The following is a 24,818-nucleotide window of genomic DNA, read 5'->3' on the forward strand; positions in this document are numbered from 1 at the left end:
TATAACTTTTTTTTTCACTTTAAATGCAGATGAAATATTTCTTGTTTATGTTATGTTGATACTGGCAGAATGTACATCACAATAAAAACAAAATTGTAGGAAATGTATTCAATAAATACAAATACGTCATGGCGTTCCTTTGTTTCAACAGCTTCCTCTGGAGGAGAGGAAAGATTTGCAGCGAAGAACTAGAAGAGAATGGGTGAAACAGAAACTGTGTTCGTGAAAATGGAAGAACAAAATAAAAGGTAACGATGTAAACTTCTATTTCGAGGGTGGCGAGGGCTAGAGAGAGATGGAAAGGGACAAGAATTCTGTTAGATGGCTTTGTAAGGTGCAGGAGGTTTGGAGGTAGGGGAGGCATAGGGTCATAAGAGGTCAAGATCATAAAAATTCACATATAACTGCAACAGGACAAAGATTCTTTCTCTGCTTCTTCTTGGGTCACTCACTAAACAACATTTTTTTTTTTGTTCTACCTCCGACGACACTCCCTGTTGCTATGAGAAAAAAAGTAACAAAAAAAAAAAAGCTAGCCTCCATTCTTCTTTGGTACAGTCAGGCTAGAATTCTTGATTCTGAAGCCTTGTGAGCATTATTTTGAATTCCTTAACATTCAGTTTATAAATTTAAATCTATAAAATGTTAAGAAGTACTCTGTAAGTTACTCGTTCAATAACATAATTTCACCGAATTTTCAAGATGAAGTCAGAAAATTCGAGCTGTTTCGAGTGTTTAGAAAATACCAATTCCGGTTCCTCAACAATTGAGACAGGGAGATCAAAAACCCACTGACTCCAATTTTTGACAAAATTGAGTTATGGGCTGGATGATGCTTTTTAGTTTGTCCCGCAAGCGTGGAAAGCAAGAATACACTAATATCGACACTCATCTGCATTCTGGGGGCTGTTTTAAAACTCGTGGAAGTCAGAACTCCATTTACTCCATGGAATAAGAGAGCTTTTGCATTCCAAGCTTAATTTCCCGTTAGGTGGCAACACTATGCTCAACCAGCTGAGTAAAGTGATACGATACGGTATTCAGAATGTCACAAAAATATATGAAATCCATGTAAGTAAGACTATTAAAGGCACAATATAGAGTCGATTAACTTCCAGAAACCCAATACAGATGTATCATTCCCCAGTCAACTAAAGTACAATTCAGCATTGCCATTGAAAGAAAAAAGCAAAAGGGCTTACAAAATTTAATGCAGTTTATTTCTGAGGAAAGTAGGATGAATTACCAAACTCTGTTTGCGGACACTAATAATAATCTAGAATCTAGATGCACAGAAAGAACATGAGAGTGAGAGAGAAAAAACAGAATCTGTAACATGAATGAGACTGTGTTAACATTTTAATATTGTTTGTGATTTTATTTGTGTATTTTGATGTTCTTTATGGTAATTTGTGATTTTCTGTCTCATATATTTGAAATTAAAAAAAAAATGTAGCAATGTTAATCTTAATAATAAATTTCCATTTTCTCGTATATTCCAATGTTTCATAAGGGAATTATGATATACTCATCTTTTTTTTCTTCACATGTCTCATATTTATTCACTTTTCTTAATTCATACACTGTGGAAGTCAGAAAACCACTAACTCCAGCAGTGTTTATTTCGAATTATAGCGTAAGATAATGTAAAAATTTAGATTTTGAAGTATTTAATTAATAAAGAATGTAATTTTACACAATATTAATAGATAAATGTATAATACACTCAGGGACAAAAAAAACCGGACACTTTAATATTTGCTGGTATTTTGCAAAACATTATCTTCTCATACAATATTATGGTAGCCATCTGTTATGGAGACGTGTTGTTGATTGATTGTTGATTATTTTTTATTTTATAAACAACCCATTAGAACCAAATATTCCAATTTTGCTTTCGGAGTCTCAGCTATAACAATTTTGTCTCAACCATTTTGTGCTTCATTATTCCTATCATTCGTTATTTATTTATTTTTACATTTTCTGAGTTTAAGTGGGGTTGTAACATTTGTCTTAAAACAATTTGCGACTTGAAGATGTGGCTCGAGCTGTAGCCCTTTACGATGATGGACGCAGTGTACGTTACATTGCAAATGTTATGAATATGGCTAGAAACACAACCCATGATGCCATAAAATGGTATAGAGAGACCCTAGAATACTGTATACCAGAAGACCAGGTTCGGGTCGTCCAAGAGCTACAAATTCAAATGAAGACAGGTATATGGTGTTGAGAGTTCTTAGGGAGCGCAACCTGCCAGCTACTAGTGTAGCCCAGCAATTTGTTAACATGCATGGACGCCCAATTTCGGCCAAAACAGTTAGAAGGAGGTTGAAAGCAAGTGGACTGATATCAAGTAGACCTGCAACTGGTCCCAGACTTCTCAGGATGCATCGAGTTGAACGACTGCGTTTTGCAAATGATCACAGGATTGGAGAAATGGACAGTGGAGCTGTGTTCTGTTCACCGATGAGTCCCGTTTCAATCTGTGCTCACCTGATGGACGTGAAAGAGTTTGAAGAAGGAGGGGAGAACGATTTTCACAGTGTTGCATTTCCGAAAATGTGCCGTATGGAGGGGGTGGAGTGATGGTTTGGGCAGGAGTGTGTACGGATGCTCGTACAGAGTTGGTTTTTGTTGAAAATGGAAGACTAACAGCTGATAGGTATATAAATGAATATTTGGCTGATCATGTTGTGCCATTTGGCGAATTTGTAGGCGATAATTTTGTTTTAATGCATGATAATGCACGGCCGCATATTGCCCATGCGGTCGGAGATTATCTCCAAGAAGTGGGAATCTATGTTTTTCTATGGCCAGCAAGGAGTCCAGACATGAATCCAATTGAACACGTGTGGAACATGCTGGGACGGCGTGTTAAGAATAGACGACCGAGACCAGAATCGTTACAAGAGTTGAGGCGAGCACTTGGCGAAGACTGGGAACTTATTCCTCAAGAAGACATTGCTAACCAAATTGAGAGCATGCCAAGACGTATGGATGCAGTTATTCAAGCCAGAGGGGTAATACCCGTTACTAAAAAGAATTTTTAATGTTTAAGGCACCATAAAATGAAGAAACAGTTAGACCAAACGATGCCATAGTTATATGCCCTTTGTAATTTTTTGTAAATTATCTCATCAGAGATTTTTTTTCAAATGTCGTATAAGGTGCTAAATGAAACATTATTTTGTTTAAATGGGTTTTGTTTCATTTTGAAATAATTGGCAACAAAATACAAGCAAATATAGAAGTGTCCGGTTTTTTTTGTCCCTGAGTGTATTTAAAGTTAATAAGAGAAATAATAAGTTTTTTCTCTCTCCTGTAAAATTTGGTTTATTGGAGTTATGGAGTTTTTGATTTCCCTGTCTCAATTATCAACCACTCACATAGCTCAAGTGTTAACATGCTGGGGTCATGGGTTCGAATCTCTCTAGAGCTAATTATCTGTTTTTGTTCTTTTCTTCTTCAACATCAATTTCACGGCATGAGCATTTTGGTCCGTTCCGCTCCCCTCGAATTTGACTTTATGTCAGGACTGTGTCCTTCCAATTTCCATCTACGTAAGTCGGAGTGCACCCACATCTCTCCCTCCAATTGGTTGGTAGTCAAACATCTATCTTGCTATTGTCATTTCTTATTCCATTTAAGTAAATGTTGCAACAATTTACGTTCATTATTTTCTAATTTTCCATTTAAATTATGTATATTCAGGCTAGTTCTAATTTCTTCATTTCTCTTATGTTTTCTTAAGGGTACTCCAGCTCTTTGTTGTTCTTAAGAATCACATTTTCTGCTATCTCTAATTTCTTTTTGGAAGATTTTGTTCCTGACCATGATTCAGATCCATAGACTATAAAAAATGAAAGTGATATAGCTTACTTAAGTAGATGACATTAAAATAAATAAAAAACATACTATGCGTTTTATAGTTAAGTTAATTAGAATATTAGGCTGAAAGTCTGCGTAGTTTGGCAACAGAGCTTTGCCAGCTCACCTACGAATACAAACACCACTCGTTCTGAATATCAGCAGTCTGTCCTTTAGACACTCCACCAGCGTTGCCAGACTTCCTAATTGCACGAAATATCGATAAGTGTTAATCTTTTTTATTTAATTAGCAAGAAAGTCGTGCATGTTATTGAAAAAATTACAATGGAATAAAATATATTTCCTTATTAGTTTCTCTAATGATAGATCTAAGAGTAAAAATTATAATCTCACGGATAATACTCATCGCGTGCACATCAGCTGTTAAAATCTTCACAGCTATATTATAGTTGAAGAAAACTTCGGAAATCCCCAACCTAATAATCAGCCCAAGCAGGAATGTATCGTAAAGAGGGGCTGCTTGATTACGGCGGGTCTACTTGGACACAACGTGACATGTTGAGACATTATGTTTAATATCTACATTTTCTGTTACTTTATTATTGTGCTTGCACACAACGTGACATGTTGAGATATTGTTTAATATCTACATTTTCTGTTACTTTTTTATTATTGTCCACAATGTGATCTGTTGAGACATTATGTTTAATATCTACATTTTCTGTTACTTTCTCATTATTGTGCTTGGACACGACGTGGCATGTTGAGACATTATGTTTAATATCTACATTTTCTGTTACTTTCTTATTATTGTGCTTGGACACAACGTGGCATGTTGAGACATTTTCTGTTACTTTCTTATTATTGTGCTTGGACACAACGTGGCATGTTGAGATATTATGTTTAATATCTACATTTTCTGTTAAAAAGATAAAAGGTAAAGGTATCCCCGTAACATGCCATGAAGGCACTTGGGGGGCATGGAGGTAGAGCCCCATGCTTTCCATGACCTCGGCACTAGAATGAGGTGGTGTGGTCGGCAACACGCTCTGGCCGCCTTTTACCCCCGGGAAAGACCCGGTACTCAATTTTATAGGAGGCTGAGTGAACCTCGGGGCCGTTCTGAAAGTTTGGCAACACTTTCTTATTATTGTGCTTGGACACAACGTGGCATGTTGAGACATTATGTTTAATATCTACATTTTCTGTTACTTTCTTATTATTGTGCTTGGACACAACGTGACATGTTGAGACATTATGTTTAATATCTACATTTTCTGTTACTTTCTTATTATTGTGCTTGGACACAACGTGACATGTTGAGACATTATGTTTAATATCTACATTTTCTGTTACTTTCTTATTATTGTGCTTGGACACAACGTGACATGTTGAGACATTATGTTTAATATCTACATTTTCTGTTACTTTCTCATTATTGTGCTTGGACACAACGTGACATGTTGAGACATTGCATTTAATATCTACATTTTCTGTTACTTTCTTATTATTGTGCTTGGACACAACGTGACATGTTGAGACATTATGTTTAATATCTACATTTTCTGTTACTTTTTTATTATTGTGTTTTATTTTCCATTGTTACGTGTAGTTAATGGTTAAAAATGGTGTGAACTTTATGAACTTCAAGTACAAAACCCTACATAAATTTTATTACAAAAAAATAAGATATGGAAAAAGGGATAGAGATGGTTAGGGCGGGATATCGAAGAGCGAGGCAGCAGAAAAATTTAAAGTACCTCGGGCGACGTTAGTACGGAAGATACTTGAAAAGAATCCGGGATCTATTCGACATCCAACTGTTCTAAGTAAAACTGAAGAGGAAGTTATTGTAGAAACCCTGGAAGTGGTGGGTACTTTTACTTTTACTTATTTGTACTTTTAATTAGATCATTGTTAAGGTCACTTGTAAATTTTTAATAAGGAATTAGTGAGAATAAATATAAAAATTAAATAAATCTTAGTTTTTCATTAAAATATTGTGAGAATAAATAAAAGTTCAATAAACCTTACTTTTCCTTTGAAATATTTTATTACATAATAATAATAGTTTTATTTTCCCTGGCAGAGTTAAGGCCATCAGGCCTTCTCTTCCACTCGACCAGGATCAAATTACATACAGAAAAATACATATCGGTATACAAATATTAACTTAAAAATAATAATAATAAACATAATAAAGTAAAAAAGAGAGATTGAATACATAACTTATACACAATCAGTATTAACTTTAAAATAATAATAATAATAATAATAATAATAATAATAATAATAATAATAATAATAGATATATATAATAAAAAAGAGACTGACTACATAATCACAAACAGGAAAATACTTTCTAGTGTACAAGTATTAACTAAAAAAAAAAAAAAGAATTAATACATATCAATATAATCTCACAACTAAAGGAATAGTACAATTAGTAATGATCAGCACAGAACGTGTTACATTGAGACAATGACAATTATATACATATCCAAAAAGATAACACACTTCTGAAGACTTCTGCCACATTTTACGGGGCAGCATGAGCACCTAACAAGCATACCAAACGTTTTACGCCTAAAAACAATTAAGTGTCCAAGTAACTCCAAAATCGGGGCTATCTGGACACCTAATATATATTTTTTTGTTTAAGTTTGTGAAAGATATTTTACAATTTTTATACCAACTATGTAATCTTGTGTGTATATTTTTTAATCGCTCTAATATAAAGGTCCCATATTTTACATCGAAAAGTGTCTAAAAAGATATTCAGGTAGCTCCACTTTACTGTAACCCACGCTCGAAAGTAGTTTCGGATCTGCAGGTAAATACGCCTATCGTCTGAGTTATGCCCGTGGCCTGTTCTGTTTTTTCAAAGATTTTGTCCAAATACAAGGCAAATATCAGGTAATCCCATTGCGAATCCTCGAACTCGTCTCTCCAAAACACCATCACCAGTTCTACTGACGCCAGATAACAGTGGGAGTTGATATGACATTGTTGAACGTATCAAATTAAAGGAATATATACATATATATACATATATATACATATATATACATATATATATATATATATATATATATCAGACACTACTTACGAGAAATTTTCGGATATTTTAGAATATGGTTTTATTTTTTACTTGAAAAATGCTTGTAAATGTAAATTGGGACACCAGAGTGTGTACAATGTTCTCGACTAACAGCCCTGATAAGAATAATGATAGTATCTGGAGAAAGTCTGGGAGACGCATTCTTAAGTAGAGCGTCAGCTTTCCAGTCTGCAGATGCAGGTTGAAATCCCAGCCGGTTGTAGTGCAATTTTTGGTAGATGCAGACGATGTCTGGAGCAGATTTTTTGCGTTCTAGTCTCGTTTCTCCCGCCGACATCCATATTTTCTTGCTTTAAGGTCATTAACATTGCGGTACAACCAGTGATGTATTTCTAAAAGAAAAAGTTCCCTGGCTCTGGGATTTCGAAGTATGAGCTACTGGGCCATTCTGTTTGAACAGAAACAGTTGGTTCCATATAGCCATTTAGAAAACAAAATTGGAGCAACTTCCTGATAGATTGTTAGGTCTGAAGAGTAGATTTCACTATGAATTTGTTTAAATACTATGTATAAAATATGACTTTTCATAAATGCAAAATTTGACGATAATATGAAAATCAGAAAAGTACCCTGGCGCCTCCCGCCCTCGAAAAATACAGTAGTACCTTGGCCCCGTCAGTTCTGAAATACACCCCTGGGTGCAACGTAAGTCCATTTCACATCGTTCACTAAGGGCAGCGGTTATGATAAGCATTAAGTAATTTACAAGGTTCGGCGCTTTGCTCCTACGGGGGGTCACTTTAGGTCAATTGATTGGAATTAAAATACCCGCCGTTGGGTGAAAGTGGCGAGTGTTACCAAAATGACACGATTTCCATATTGCACACAATAGGCATTACAACTTATAATAGAAGTAAGAGAGCTTATTCCATTTATAAAATATAGTACTCTTTAATAGATGTCATTCATTATGCACAAATTCATGTAAAACATTTGTAAGTGTAATGTATTGATTTGTAATAATTTATTACTTTTTCATACTTGAGACGTTCACAACATTACATCTATGAAACCACGCTCTAAAAACTAGGGCTATATTTTCAGACATTATCACTGACATGCTTCTCTTTTCATTTCTAACTTGTCTCAAACTTCCATCAATACTACTGAATAAGAATAAAATTTATCTTATAGTTTTGTGAAATCCCTGTAAACGGACAGACAGGACAGACGGACGCGACATCCTTAATCAATGTTTTTCGATATCAGAGGTAACTGAAGACATATACTGTATTTCCATTAAGATCTCTTAGGCCCGATTGTATAAACCATTTAATCTTAGATCAGCGGTTAAATTGATCCTTGTTTCAGCTGAACTTGGAATTTTGTGTTGTATAAAGTCTAATCTGAGATTAATTTGTCTCAAACTAAAGTCAACTTTGACTGAAGAAAATTCTCCGATTAAGTTAGATGATCCAAGTTCAGTTATTTCGTTTCTGTTTGAAATATACGAGTGACATTGTGCAAATAAAATATCCATTATTATTAATTTTAATAGATGTTAGGTACATTTATATATATTTCTTTCAATTTCTTGCCTCAATACACAAACTTTCTTATATTTTATAAGGCTCTATCGTGTTCAGCAGTATCAAATAACATAACCTATAATTATATTATGTTTATAACAACCATTAATTGTTAATGCATATGATAGGTACATTCATAAATTTTCAATTAACTGTATTACTAAACGAAAATTATCGCTTTATAAAGCTTTATTATGTTTAGCAGTATAAAACACCATAACATGATAACAACTTGGAGAACAGTCAACCTTCTTCTTATTGTCCGCCATTATTTACATTGCAAAAAAAAACCAGTGTCTCCAACAGAGTGTAATACGGAAAGTCGCGAAAAAGTAGTTGTAAAGTCGCTAGATTTCTCATTATCAACAAAGAAAGATTAAATTTTGTCACTATGGGGTGCTAAAAAGGTCACTAAATCCCTATTTAAGCAATATAAAAGTTCAAAGAAATTGTTGTTGAAAAAGAGTTAAAGTCACTAGATTGGCAACACTAAACAAACCTGTATAACATTGTCCGCGCATCACGTATTTCACCTGTTTATGCGATGTTGCCAAATCCTTTTCACGTGAACTTAGATTGCATTTGAACCAAGGTAATTTGATCGCAGAAAAGTTTTATACAATAGAAGAAGTGTCTGAACTCGGTTCACTTTTCGATCTTCGATCAAAGTTGATCTTTAGTCAGGGAGTTTTATACAATTGGGCCTAAAGCGGTCGTTTGCAGTATAGTTTATACGTCTTCAGTGAAAAATAAAAATAAAATTCCTGCTGCAGGCGCCATTTTGTTTATCGCTAATTCCTCTCAGTCTCGGCGGAATTCGAACCTGAGTGTCCGGGGTGGAAAGTGGGGGCTCAATCGTTCGGCTAACGGTGCACCATCGTAAGTTATAAATTGTCTGTTCAAAACTGTAGAAGACTATATTCGATTGGCCCAACGGAATTTCAACGTCCAGAAATAGAAAACCGGTTTGCTCTGTCTGGTAGTAATTCCTGCTTTAAATGAATCCGGTTCCAGTTAGTTGGAAGGCGCTAAACTACCAAATACTCTCCTTGCTTTCGCACGTCAGCAAAATATTCAACCAGAATCCTCAAATGTAATATTCGCGAGCTCTTTTAAAGTGTGCTATATAATGCAAGGACTACATTTCCATCGTATTTTAATCGGTAAAAGCGCATAGGCCTATACAATTGTCAGACAACTAACAAAAGAATACAGTGTTTTAAGAAGGGCTGAAGGAAGGACTTTTTGAAACTGGGGCGTCATTTCAGTTTTTGCGTTGTGGGGGGAGGTAATATTTTTTAGAAAAGACCTTAATATGGTATATATCGCGTGGCAGACTCTCTCACCCATGTATTTCCTCTGAAATGAACTATTTTCCATACCATAAACTGGAGTAGGTGGCCACTGGCGTTGACCATTAAAAAAAAAGTATTTAAACCATATCAGGTGATGGTAAAATATAAATTTATTGAGCTCCTTAACATAAAATTTAAAATCATATAATTTATTATACTGGTCTACAAAAAAAAAAAACTTTTTTTTTTCAAGCTTTTTAAATTGGCAACACTTTAGTTTGACCAATTGTTCCGTTGTAACTCTCTGCAATGCATTTTAACTGAAAATGTGTAACACTTAGTTTGGTTATAATGCACGTCAACAAAGAAATGTAAGTAGACACTTCATTGTTAAGTATTTTAGTACTGTTATTGTTTTATTACATAGGGAAAGCAGTAACCAACATGATTACATGAGGTGGAGTCATGAATTTTATTCAGTAGAGGCGTAATAGTGTAACAAATTAGGGTGGCTCGTTTTCGACCCTATGGGCACATAGGGAACCTTTCGTACATTTTGCTAAATTTTCTATAATATTATTATTGATAATTATTGTGAGCAGATTTTCTTTACTTTCATATTCCCTATGAAAATTTACGAAACATTTACGATTTATGAATACGTGAAGTAATTTTTCGGGAAAACTACTATCCCGCTAACAGAGCTAACAAGCAAACATTCTGATGAGGGCAAATAAAAAAGTTAATTTGTTTTTCTTCCACCATGTTAATAATGTCAAAAGAAGTGCTTATACAAATTTTGGCCACTCGACCACAATTACGAGGCTGTCCAGAAAGTAATTTTCTCTGGGGCCGTTTACAGAAAAAAGCACAATTGCATGGACAGACTTATTGAATCAGATACAGCAATTGTTGCGCTATTTGTCAACATATCCCCAACTGGAATTGAGACATCTGTCACACCATGGGGTCAATTTTTGTATCTTTGTGTCGTAGAAGTCAGCCGCTTGGGATCGGAACCAGCGTTTGATAGCCGTTTGCAAGTCTCTATCGATCCCATGATATGACAAATATCTCAATTTCGGTGAGACTATGTTGAAAAATAGCTCTGCAATTGCTTTGTCTGTCCCAATAAATTTTTCCAATGAAATCGTGTTTTTTTTTTCTGTTAACTTCCCTGGCGAACTTATTTTTTTACGGCCCTCGTAATTGCGGTTGAGTGGCCAAAATTTGTATAAGCACTTCTTTTGAGATTATTAAATTAACATGGTGAAAGAAATTAATTAACCTTTTTATCTGCATCCATCAGAATGTTTTCTTGTAAGACGTTTTTTTTCCCCCTTATTTTAGAGATAATTACGACAAATCCACAAAAAGAGTCTTACCACTTTCGAAATACTGGAAGAACTTGAGACAGTATTCTCTCAAGAAAATATTTCAAATATTGAGTGGTTCTACAACCTCCTGAAGATGACGGCAATGAAACTGGTGACGATTCGGTTGACGAAGATTGTAACAATCTCTGTGCCATCGCCAACTTGAGGCACCAGCTGAACAGTAATAAGAAAATTCCTATTATATCAAACATGTAAAAGGTTGACTAAATTATGTCCAACAACCTTAGTAAATACGCCCTATTACAGACCTGCAGAACTGTAGCTCTTGAGAGCGACTTCTTTCCTCCCCTTTCTTAGCCCACCCACCTTTTCTACCTGCGAGGTCACGGCGTTCTAGTTACGCTCGGCTGCATCAACATTCATTCTCGCGGCGGAAGGCGATCATCCCGAATAGAAGTGGAGTGAGGCTGACGTCATAGTTCCCCTACTTGCGAGTTCTGCAGGCCTGCCCTATTACATAGCACCCACCTGGAATTTCTGAGTAACAGAGATAGTTTATATAAATAGTAGTTTTGTACTTATGTCCCTTTGTATTTGTATACATAAAATATAAGTGTAATAATACATTTTTGGGTTATATTAAGCAAAGTCATTTTTATTAAGTATGTCCAACAGATTTAGTAAATAATCGTTATGATGAGTTTACTGTAATATGCATGAAAAGGTTGTTCATGTGCCCACAGGGTCGTTTTCGACCCACGGTTAAATGAGCACTAATGATTATGTAAGCGGAGATTTTGCATTGTCATTCTCTTACTATGACTAAAAGAAGCAACATTTGTGAAAATGAAGACTTTTTTCAAAAATAAAAGTTACCGGCATATATGGGTTAATTTTGACTTAAATATGAATAAATAGGCTATATTCAAATATGAGAACTATAACCGTGAATTTCAAAACTTTGTTCCCACTTACTTAGAAGAAAACTTAATTACAATTTCCTGCAATATGAACAGCTTTGCTGTACTTCGATCATTTTTTCATGTCTCTACAAGGTGCAGTCCGGCTCATTTTTATTTTTTTTTTTTCACCATGTAGTATTGGGGTTCTCAAACTGTGTGTCGCGACGCGCTGGTGTGCCACTGGTCTTTATCTGGGGCATCGCGGCTGTATGTGAAAACGAGTACCTACTATAATGTATAATGAAGTGCTACATGCAAGGTTTCAGTATGTGTACATATTTATTTTATTCTAATGTTGTATTTTTGAATTTAAATGAATACAGGTAGTAATGTAAAACATTACTTTCTTTAAAAAATGCATCACCAAATCGAATTTCATTTTTTACAAGGGTGAGGAGTAGTAAGGAAAATGGTACATGTGAAGGGAGACATGGTCTCAAAGAGTTTTAGAACTCCAGATGTAGTAGATACAGAAACATACACCGTTTGAGAGATACATATCGCTTCCCTCATTTGGGAAGTTAAGAAAATGTAAACTGACTGTATACTTTACAAATAACTATTCTTCAGGGCTGAATACGGCGCTGAAGCCTACAAATTCCGTATGACGTTGGGCACTGTCGAAGTTTTAAATCTTTCTTATGGTGTAATTCGCCACTTTTTTCTTGCAGAATTTCAATTGAAACTAGTTTTTTTATCTTGTTTCCTTCTAGACCAAATTTCAATTCCAAATGTCAGTGTAGGCATTCAATGAAAATTTATTCTGTCTCCTCAGGCGGCCTGATTTATGTTACCTATGTGGCAACCATCTTATCGCATTTTGTTTTCAGAGGCGAGTAATTTACAACTCTATTTTAACATATTTCACTCAATAAGTAAGCTAGATCTGTACGACAGGGAAATAATAACAGTTTACAATACCATAGTAATTGAAGACCTATCTTTCCAAAGGAAAGAAATTTTCTCATGAAATTTCGGCCAGTGTATGAGACCGGTGCCCATCCAGCATCGTGATTCACTAGGGAAGCTACGATAGGTAGCGAAATCCGATTGCGAATGCCAGTTATAACGGCTGGAGGGGATTATCGTGCTAACCACACGATGCCTCCATTCTGATTGGATGATCGTCCACCTCTGCTTCGGCATGTGGGCGTGAGGCCAGCAGCGGCTGGTCGGTCTAGGCCTTTCACGGGCTGTAGCGCCACGGATTATCTTTCCAAAGGAACGAAGTGCCAATTTTTGAAATTTCATTTTATTCAATATAAGGGACGTACGTACATCCATGTGAGAATATCATACTTAACTAAAAGGGCTTTGTCGTAGCTCAACTATAAATGACTCAGTCATGCGCCAAAAGATGGTGTTGAGGTATCCCAACATGCATTTGGAAGTGTGTTTTAATCAATATCTCAAAAAGTTGTTTTTGGCGCTTAACCCCTTTAAGAAAATAGGTCTTCAATTTATTGTGAATGCAATGTAGGCCTAGTTGAGATAAGATACTCTATTTATGAACTACATACACCTCTAAACTACAACAATTAAGGAAGTGTTAAGATGAAAGTAATCCAAATTACCACTTTAGTGAAAATTGTTTAATTTTTCTTTTACTGTACATCTTTTATTCTTTTCCATTTCACTGAAAATTGAAATTTATTAAATTTTCAACTGACTCATCATTTAAAATTGTTTTTGCTCCTATAAGATCCTTTCCACAAAATAGATTAATTTTATATTTCCTGATGAATTTTTTTATTATATTCTCAATTAATGTACTCGTAAATGACTGTCTACAGGCAGGCCAAGTCATCGTTTCTCGCTAAAATTGCATGGTCATCTGCAAACAGGAAGGTATTTAAAGCTACATATTCAAATAATAATTTTTTTACAAAGAAAGGGAGACATCTGCCTGAGAAATCAGGTGACCATTCATATCCAGGTTACAAACATACAAGAATTTAATTTAACTAACATGAAAACTGTACTAATTTGGAAACTAAGTGGTGTTACTAACTATAAAATTGCTATAATAGTTTGATACAATAACATAAATATGCATTGTATGGGAGCAGAGACATGGACATTACGACGAAGTAAAAAGAAGCGAATAGAAGCATTTCAAATGTGGATATGGAGAAGAATGGAACGTGTGAAGTGGGCAGAGAGAGTAAGAAATGAAGCTGTGTTGGAAAGAGTGGGTGAAGAAAGAATGATACTGAAGCTGATCAAGAAGAGGAAAAGAAATTTGTTTGGGTCACTGGCTGAGAAGAAACTCCCTACTGAAGGATACACTGGAAGGAATGGTGAACGGGAGAAGAGTTCGGTGTAGAAGAAGATATCAGATCATAGACGACATTAAGATATATAGATCATATGAGGAAACGAAAGGAAGACAGAAAATAGGAATGATTGCAGAAAGCTGGGTTTGCAGTGAAAGACGTGCCCGTGGACAGAACACTAAATGAATGAACGAATGAATGAACATAAATGTGTAGAATACAAATGAGTATTTAGTATAAATATAGAGTCCTTAAGAATTTGGAGATGAATACTTCTATATCATGCTGAAGTGTACCTAGAGATTTCAAATAGTTATTAGTATATTTAAAACAACTTCCCGAGCTCCGAAAAGAAGACCCTTTACTTCCCATTCATGTAGATCTATAGGTATATAATAGCTAATACTGAAGTGAGGGATGCATCGACGATAAATTACCTCCTTTTCGTCGCTCACTTGCGTTGCCTATTGTATGTGTTGCTCCATTCTCACGGTGGGATCCAGAATAAAATCTCTTTCTCTCTTCCTGTCGATTGCTACAATATCAGCTCGTTGATGGCTGTCATCGGTAGAAATGCAATGGACTTCTTCGTATATCTCCCATTTACCTTTCCATTGGGCTGTAGAAATAGACGAACACACACGGTGGTGACGGGTGTTACGAAAGAGTTCTCCGTATGGGCAAAACCCTAGTGCCCTAGTACATGTTCAAGGGTTTCGATGTCTTTACAGCCAGACTGGCGGCAAAGCGTTGTTTGCTGACTCCTCCCAGGAACAAAACGAACTGCTGATACATTGCAGGATATTTTAAGTGCATTTGTCGACTCAGGACACGAGAGATTTTTCCTGTTACTCACCAACTTATTTGTTTTGGGACAGTCGCCATAAACTTCGACACTTTTCCCCTTGTGAGGTAATCTACACCATGCTTCATAGGAATTTAACTGCATTTTCTTATGAAGGCAACAATCAGATTTGGACATGGTCTCTTTATACACTTAATATTTAAATGAGACAGCTCTTCTTTCTTCTCTTGAAAATTCCTTCACAAGTGCAAATGTTCATCTTGTACTCTGATTAATTCTTTAGCTATATTAAAATGATGGATGTAAGCTTCCCAATTAGCTCTAACCAGTCTTAACCCTCGATGATTTCTTAATGTAGGATATACCATGTCATTTGGGCAGTCATGAAACCAGGAATTAAACCAAAAGAAATTAAATCAGATTTAATCTGTATTAACATGATTCATCATTCTAGCTACACCTTCCGGTACAAACACCATGAGGTAAGCCAATTATTTCTTTTCTCTTGTTCTTAACATCTTGTCACATAATTTTGCTTTTAAGGGGTTTGGTACAACTTACAGCAGTAACATTTTCCCCCTCCATTACTGTATCTTGTACAACAATGAAAATTGGTATGTGCAAAACACTGTGCTTCTGCTACATGAATACAAATGAGTATTTAGTATAAATATAGAGATCTTAAGAATTTGGAGACAAATAGTTTCAATATCATGCTGCAGTATACCTAGAGATTCTGCTAGATGGAAAAAAAAAATATTTTTACGAATTAAGAAAAAATATTCATTTTTTTTTTTTCAAAATTCAAAATTAGCAGTTCACTGCGCAGTGAGGAAGCGTTTCCCTCATAACTCATAAACTTGTTAACTTTTCCATGTTCTCTCTCTTTTATTTTATTGCCGAAACTTATGTTTAAAACAACATGCAATTTCACCTACATTCGTTAATAAATAATATTTTTTTTTATTTTGTGTTAGAAGAAAATACTGATATTTGACTATTTCTTTAAATTAACTATTTTTTTATCAGACAATCTATCTCCACACCGGTGGGGTAAGGGTTAGCACGTCTGGCCGAGAAACCAGGTGGCCCGGGTTCGATTCCCAGTCGGGGCAAGTCACCTGGTTGAGGTTTTTTCCGGGGTTTTCCCTCAACCCAATATGAGCAAATGCTGTGTACTTTCGGTGCTGGACCCCGGACTCATTTCACAGGCATTATCACCTTCATCTCCTTCAGACGCTAAATAACCTACGATGTTAATAAAGCGTCGTAAAATAACCTACTAAAAAAAAGGCAATCTATCAAAGGTAGAGAAGTGATTTTGCATCATATCGCAGATACATATGCATAAATACACAAACAATTTCATCACAGAATGTTGGATAGTTTTTTAGTTATGAGGGAAACGCTTCATTACTGCACGGTGAACTGCCACCATTTTGAATTTTGGAAAAAAAAATATATATATGTATATATATATAAATGATTTTTTTAATCATAAAAAAATATATATATTTTTTTTTCATATAACAGAAGGACAGTGTTTTACACATACTAATTATCATTATTGTACAAGATACAGTATTGGAGGAAAAAAAGTCGAATATTTCCAAAATGTTATTGCTATAAGTTGTACCTTACCCCTTGAAAGCAACTGTCATTCTTTGGTGATTTTGTCAATATATGAATATAAAAAATGGGCGATGAAGGGCACGTTTATTAAACTCTAAGGGCCGTATTCATAGACATTCTTAGCGCGGGCTTCCGGTGGATGATCAGCGTTTTTCGTATTCATAAACCAGTGTTAGCGATAGGATATGATTTGAATTCTGTACAAGTAACCAGTGGAAAGCCGGGGCTAGTTTAGCACTTTCGTAGCGCGTGTTGCGAAATGTCTATGAATAGCACCCATAGGATTTTATTATTAATCTTATAGGTCTACAGTTTTATTATTTACTGTATGAAATATTAAGTAAGAAACAGTGTGTCCATTATGTAGTACCGAAAATTGTATATATTTTTAACACAAATGATCGCGTTTTTTCCGCATATAACTTAGTATTTTACTTTAAAATTTTCAAATAAATAGGATCACAATTACAGAAAATTTCTTCCTTATTCTGGACAATACAGACACTTATTTAGTTTCTCTTTGTGCATATAGTAAACTGTTAATATTCGGATAGCAATATGGAAAAGAGTGTAGCCTAGCAGAACCCTACTCCGGAATGGCTCCGTGTTGATGTGTTTGGACCAACCATTCTCTTCTTAGCTCCGCCCGATGTCGGCTCACTCTCCCCTGACAAACGTCTTGCCAATTTGACCTCTGCCACCCACTTTTTAGAAATCACCCGCATCCACTACACAACTTGGTTTCACTAAATTCACAAGGACATCTTTGACAGGAAATTATCTCGTATGTCAGACCGCAGGATCTAAAACTCATTATTTAGCGACGTTTACAACTGCAGAGGTTATCCGGTGTCGGCGATGATGTGACTATAGTCTGACAAAAAACGAGGTATATTATCACCATTATCATCAGAGCCATTATCTCCATCACGATTATCATTCTTACTATCGCTATCATTTCTTCTTCCTCAAGGCGGAACGAAGAATCATAAACTAGGTATCCATCCAGTTTCTGCTTTCATTGTGTTCAACGGAACTGTATTCTACAATTAAATGCTAGGTCTATGTCTCAATCTGTTTTCATGCCATTTATTTCCTTTGTTTCCAATATAGGCCTACTTTCTTATGAGTCCTACGAAAGTGATAGCACAGTCTAGTATATACAGTCGCGAAGCTCAATACGTAGTAAATATGCAAACATTAGATAGTTGCTCACCACTAGGATCGCTAATATCGCCTCATTACATGCAATGCAAAATAGTACCGGCACAGTCTATTGCTTCTAGGACCCTCAAAACTCAAGCTTCGTGACTGTATATAGTAGACTGTGGTGATAGGCTATTGCTTATCTCGTTGTACAGATTCTCTGATTTTTTGTTCAAATTTGACTCTTTCTAGATACAAAATAATTGCTACTCTATGCAGAAATGGGGAAGGGCACAAACTGAGACTGCCCGTACATGTAGACCGCTTGGGTGGTCCCACTAAACTACCCGGGATAGAGTGATTGCATGCTCTAAGGCAGTGGTATTCAATATTTTTTACTAGCGTACCCCCAAAATACATTTCTTTTCACCTTCGTATTTCCAAACTTCAATGCAATTACAAGGGCATTCAATTAGTAATGGCAACAATACTGTAAATCAGGGGTACGCAGGGCTGTCTCGAGGGGTACGCAATAATCATCCCACTGACTAAAAACCTTATATGTAAAAGTGCTGACACACTTATTTTATTATACTCGTTGATAATTTACATATTTTTACAATATCAACTCTTTTTCCTTGCTTCAATATTATTTTACGTAATTCATTACTAATATTATTGTATCAGTAACTACTGTAGGCCTATGTGTAATAATAATAATAATAATAATAATAATAATAATAATAATAATAATAATAAATTTTGCATACATCATCAATCATAAACTTTTGTTATTTCTTATATACCAGGGCATTCGAAAAGTAATGGCAACATAGTTACTGTTTCACATTAAATTTATTTAGGTTTCTAATGACATTATATACTTCAAATATAGATCCCTTCCATGTCAACAATACATTGCCAAATTCTTGTAAGACGGCGGATTCAATCTCCAGCATCATTACTGGACGTCTGTGTCACTGGTTGATCTAAAGTTCTTTGGTTATCAGCTCTCGATTGAAAGTGAATGCCTTACTTCCACCCATTTTGCAATAGTTCATTGTGGTAGGACTTCTCTCCCGTAAGCTTTTCTTAATATCCTAAAGCACAGAGTTGCATTTTTTTCCCTCTTGCAACTTGTATTTTTATGAAGCATCTTTTTTCATACCTACTGAACATTTTTAATACAAATCAGAAACAGTCCCTGTATTAACAAAATATGGTTACTTAAAGACTTTTAATATTCCACATTTTAGCATAAATTATTATTATTATTATTATTATTATTATTATTATTATTATTATTATTATTATTATTATTATTATTATACATTAGTTGCTAATGCAATAATAATAGAAATGATTTACGTAAAATGTTATTCAAGCAAGGAAAAACAACAGTTGATATTGTAAAAGTAATTATAATGCAATAATTATCAATAAGTATAATAAAATTACTATGTCAGCATTTATACATACGTAATCAGTGGGATGCGTACATCTTGCGATAACACCGCGTATCCATGGGGGTATGCGTACCATAGATTGAATATCATTGGTCTAATACATGAAAGTTCATAGGGATAATGATAATTACCAGTAAGATCTGTCTATTAAGTATAATGGAAGATGGAAAAGAAAAAACTTGGAAGACTGGTCTGAAGGTAATCAAACCACATTTAAATTTCGAGCTTCGAAAAGTGAGTTAAATCCCAAAACATTGAATGTACAAGATGTTCCGAGGTGGAGTTACAAACTTTCAGGGATGATGGCGAAGGGCACATGTATCAATTTGAGATAAGGAACCCTGGTCCGGAAATGACCGAGTCGAAAGTTACAAGCAAAAATGGTTCTGTGGAAATAAAATAATTTTATTTCTCTGTACACCTTATTTATGTGTATTTATCTGTACATCTACCACATACTGTATTCATCTGACGTTGTTTACATTGCCTACTTACAGTATTCAATTCAGTGCGCTGTCTGAGGGATGGGGACAGGAAACTACACTAAAACAATGCAGATAGCGTAATGTGTAACGGACATGGTCGGTTCTGATATGCACGTCAGTAAACAGCAGTGTATGTGTACAAGTTGCAGTGTCCAGTCGATCAGTCCTAGTGAAATGGAGGAGTACACGATAACGGAATAAGCAGACCTGATTTTCGAATACGGATGAGCCAATGGGAACAGTAGACAAGCTCACAGATTGTATCGGGGACAAGTACCCACGTAGGAGACATCCGGCCCATACCATCTTTCCACGACTGTTCCAAAGGTTAAAGGAAGGAGGGTACGTGTTGCCAAATTACAATTCCATTTCCACACAACTAGCCTATATTTGCTTATAACTTTCGACTCAGTCATTTCCGAACCTTGGTTTCTTATCTCAAATTGATACATGTGCCCTTCGCCATCATCCCTGAAAGTTTGTAACACCACCTCGGAAACACCATATACTGTATATGGTGATGGTGCCGATGATGATGATGATGATGATATGTTTTTATATAAACAGTTACAGCACCATGTTTCTGTTCTAGCCATCTAATCTGCTTCAACAATGCTCTAACTTTTGAAATGAATGAATTAATTAATTAATTAATAAGTAAATAGGAACATAAGTAAATGGATGAACATAAATAAGGGAAGAAAAAGTGAAAAATAAAGAAATGACTAACCCAAAGAAGATAGCGCATGAGTATAGGGTAGACGGGTAGAGAGAAATAAAGTATGTGAAAAGCGAAACAAGAAGTAAATACAGTATATTGTAGGCTACTCCTGGTATCTGACTTTACAAATATATTATATGCCTAATTTTTCATTCAAAGTCTTAGCAATTATTTCCGAAAATATAGGACCAATATTGTGTATAAAAGGGAACAATCTTTTAGTTTTATCCAACTTATTTTTAATAAAATTACACAAAACTTGGTTAACATTTTCTAAACCGATTTTTCAAGTTATGAATCCGGTTATGCGAAGTGTTACCGAGAAGTGACAAGCAGGATTATAAAAAGTTAATTGACAACTCCGGGACTGCGTAGTTTGAAATTAATTAAATGGTATGACTTATAAAACTTGTCTTTATCCAGCGTTGCCTGCCCCTCCCTTTCCATTATACTGTAATTATCTGAATAATACATGTTCATTATTTTCATAACACAATAAAACAGTGGGAGGAATTACTGGGTTTAGCTAACCGTAAACGTGGAGTAAAGGGAAAAACAAAACAACAATGCCTGTGCTATTTATTGCGAACATGTTAGAACTTACATAAAGAATTAACATTATTTCCTCAGTTGTCGTATCAATTATGTTAACATTCCAGAATCCGTAGAGATTACAGAAGTCAAGCGTTTTGTGATTAACACAGTTATAATGTAATATAATTTATATAAGTAAATTAATTTAGTTTAGTTAGGTAGTTAATGCGGACTGACTGAAATAGGCCTATTATACGTATCTTCAATTTATTGACTTCAATTAAGTAAATTCAAGCTTGTATAGGCCTATATATAATACACACTACAGGGTACTCCGATCGTTAATGAAGATTTGCTTGATATTGTGGGTAGTATGTCTCTGAACTGAAGATTTCTATATCTGTGTTTTCATAAAAATGGTTTGAAGTATATGTTTTGTGCTACGTTACTTTATTATTTTTAAATATTATATGTTGAAGTCATAGTTGTGGTTATATGAATAGATAATATTCAATAGCATACACCCGTCCAAAAGGCTAATAAATAATTGAGTTTTCTCATACTAGATTTATCATGGTTTATTCTTATGTTCGTAGGCCTGGAGCTCGTAAAGTTTTATTTTCCGTACTGGTTTGGAGTGCTTCTGTATCGCATCGTGACGATTCTGCCGCCAGATGTCAGCTTATTTCCCTGTATCTCTACGATCACGTAGACAATGATTATTATTGTAATGCTGTTCCCATTTTATTTGAACAGACTGTACCTATATGAATCGATATATTATTTTCTACTATGATTTTGTATATCATGAGTTAATTAGAAATCAGAGATATGATCATTACGTTATATTTTTAACTTTATACACATTTAGTAGGAAAATGCTGAAGAATAAGAGCTAAATTTTCATGACCTTAGATGAAAATCTATTGGAAATAATTAATTTTGAAATTCTTACTTATATTAACATGAAAAAATACATGCAGAACACTTCCCAGTGCCATAAACTCTCGACACTTATCCAGGACCTTTTCTGACCCCTATTGTTGATATCTGCATCCATATACTCCGAAACATTCCAGTAACCTAGATATGCTATGCTTGGTTGTTTTAGTTTCCTTTGCAATTAACATTATTATTTTATAATTATATATTGATTATTTTTTCCAAGTTTATTGTTTGGCCCCAGTTATTTTCTACTTAGAATTATTTTGCTGTGATAGTATTCTGTTGTAAACAAAGTAAACATATACTTTGAAAAGTGAACAAGTGAAACAAATACAGCATAAATTGCCATGCAGGCTGTGGGTAAAATGTAGGTTCAAGAGTAATTTTTTGTATATTATGTAAAATTAGCTTATTGTTTTTCCTACTACAGCAGGTGATAAGACTAAATTATGTAATTAATTAATTAATGTGTAAACATAATAATTAACACTTAGTGCAATAATAATTTGCTTTTTGTGTTATATTTAATGAAAAGTGAATGTATTCTGTGATAATTGAAGAAATAAAAATACAGATACAGAATAAAAATATTTTGCCTTCAAACTAATAAACTAATTAAATTAATTAATTAAGTCAATTCACTCATTGTTTAAACATAGTGAATAATTCTTCGTACAATAAAAACTTTCAATTTGCTTATGCTGTATATAAAAATGCATTAAGCTATAAAATATCCTAATTATTAACAACAAAAATATTCTTGGGGTCAAAAAGACCCCAGTTAAGTAGTATAAAATTCTAGAGCAGCTAAGCTGGAGGGTTAAGCGTAAGCGAGAAATAGTCGACAAATGTAGCCTGGAGAACTGAATCAGATTCAAGGTTCTATTACTTGACATAAATCTACGACACTGGCCTTTTAGCTTTATTTCCCACTTACATGCGAAAGATTTTCTCTCTCTTTAAAATCCATCACCCTAGACCGGATTTGAATACGTGAACTTAGAATCCAACGCCCAGTATGTTAACCGTGAGCCCACCGAGGAATGAAGGTTTTTCATGAAACTTACAGAGTTTACTCTTGACAATATATGTATTTCTTCGACCTAACTTTAGATAGACATAAAGTGGGATTCTGAGACGTAGAAGAGGATTAGTACAGACACCGGGTCTTTCCGCCTATTACAACACAGGACATAGAGCAGAAAAAGGCGTGAGCTAGGCAGGATTCGAACCCATTAACTCTGCACGACTAAATACATCACGGCCGGCGCCAGTGCAGTAGGCTTGCCAGCCTTGGCCCTCTATGGGTTGTCGCACCAAAGAAAATATTTTTTTTTTTTAAATACCGTATTCATAGACATTCTTAGCGCGGGCTTCCGGTGGATGATCAGCGAACTAACGTTTTTCGTATTCATAAACCAGTGTGAGCAGTATGATAATTATTATGATATGAATCCCGTACAAGTAATCAGTTGATAGCCGGGGCTAGTTTAGCACGCTCGTAGCGCGGGCTAGCGAAATGTCTATGAATAGCACCCGAAGTGACTAACTTATTTTTTAAATTATTTTTATCATATTCTTAACGATTTACAACAACTGAAGTGATAGAATAGTGACTGATATGGTAAGACAGAATATTAATTAATAAATAATTCTTTATTTAGAATTGAAATTCCGGTATTTGTCTGTATTGTGGGATAAGAACGAGAAATATTTACTTGAATAGATGACGTAATCCTATGTATGAGCTAATCTGGACCTTGAAAGCAAACACAAGTTCCCAGTTACGGTAATGTGTGAGTGAGAGTAAGTTTATAATTAGTAGCAGTAGCATGCGTAATAACTATCACATTCGTGAATTATTCTTATGTATTGTAGAGCAGTGGTATTCAGTCTGTGGTAGCGTACCCCCAGGGTGCAATTTATGTATTTTCTTTTACAATATCAACTCTTGTTTTTCCTCGCTTCAATAATATTTTACATGATTTATCACTTACTGTTATTATTGCGTCAATAACTATGGTACTGAATGTATAATAATAATAATAATAATAATAATAATAATAATAATAATAATAATAATAATAATAAATTTATTTATTTGTTTATTGATATTTATGTGCTGGACAACAGCCATTGGCCAATAAAAGTCCAGCATAGTGATACAATTAATACAATAAAATAAAGAATTATGGTACAAATTAAATAATTGAGACAACAACAAAATGAAGAACTTAGATTACAATAATTAATTTATAGGAATTAATACTATAAAATTTTATGGAAAGGAGTTGATTCTTACAAAAGTATTACCAATTTGTGTATAAGGAGTATGCAAGTAATATTAGCAAAGACATTGCCATATTCTAATACTTCTATACATTGAATGGCTCGAAATCGCCTACATGTAAGTTAGCATTTTTAATACATCTGGAGACCGGCGAAGAAGATTTAGAATTTCTAATATAGAAGAGTTTGTGATGTCTCATGTCCTTCATAGCAATACGAAGGCTGACACTATTTAAGAAAGACTGACAATCAATGTCACCTTTAAGGAGCTTACATAAGAATAAGTAATCGAGATCATGACATCTAGCATACAAGCTTCGACATTTCAAGTATTCCCATTTTTGATCATAGTTATACCCGGAGTTATTAGGCAGAAATCTGTACGAACATAATGAAATAAATTTCCTTTGAATATTTTCCAGTTTTGCCGAATCAATACTAGTA

At 34.7% G+C, this 24,818-nt stretch overlaps 1 long non-coding RNA gene across 2 annotated transcripts in view; it reads left to right on the forward strand.

Annotated features, from left to right (window-relative positions):
* Positions 1-24,818, forward strand: part of LOC138694710 (uncharacterized) — a 680,210-nt gene that overhangs the window by 223,070 nt on the left and 432,322 nt on the right. The window contains exon 1 of one of the 2 annotated variants that reach the window (XR_011330994.1): positions 150-248. The exons of the other annotated variant lie outside the window; for it this stretch is intronic. This is a non-coding gene — a long non-coding RNA (uncharacterized lncRNA). Of the gene's footprint in view, positions 1-149; positions 249-24,818 lie in introns of those variants that run through there. 2 annotated transcript variants of the gene reach the window in all.

This window comes from Periplaneta americana, chromosome 2, assembly GCF_040183065.1.
Source record: "Periplaneta americana isolate PAMFEO1 chromosome 2, P.americana_PAMFEO1_priV1, whole genome shotgun sequence".
NCBI lineage: Eukaryota > Metazoa > Arthropoda > Insecta > Blattodea > Blattidae > Periplaneta > Periplaneta americana.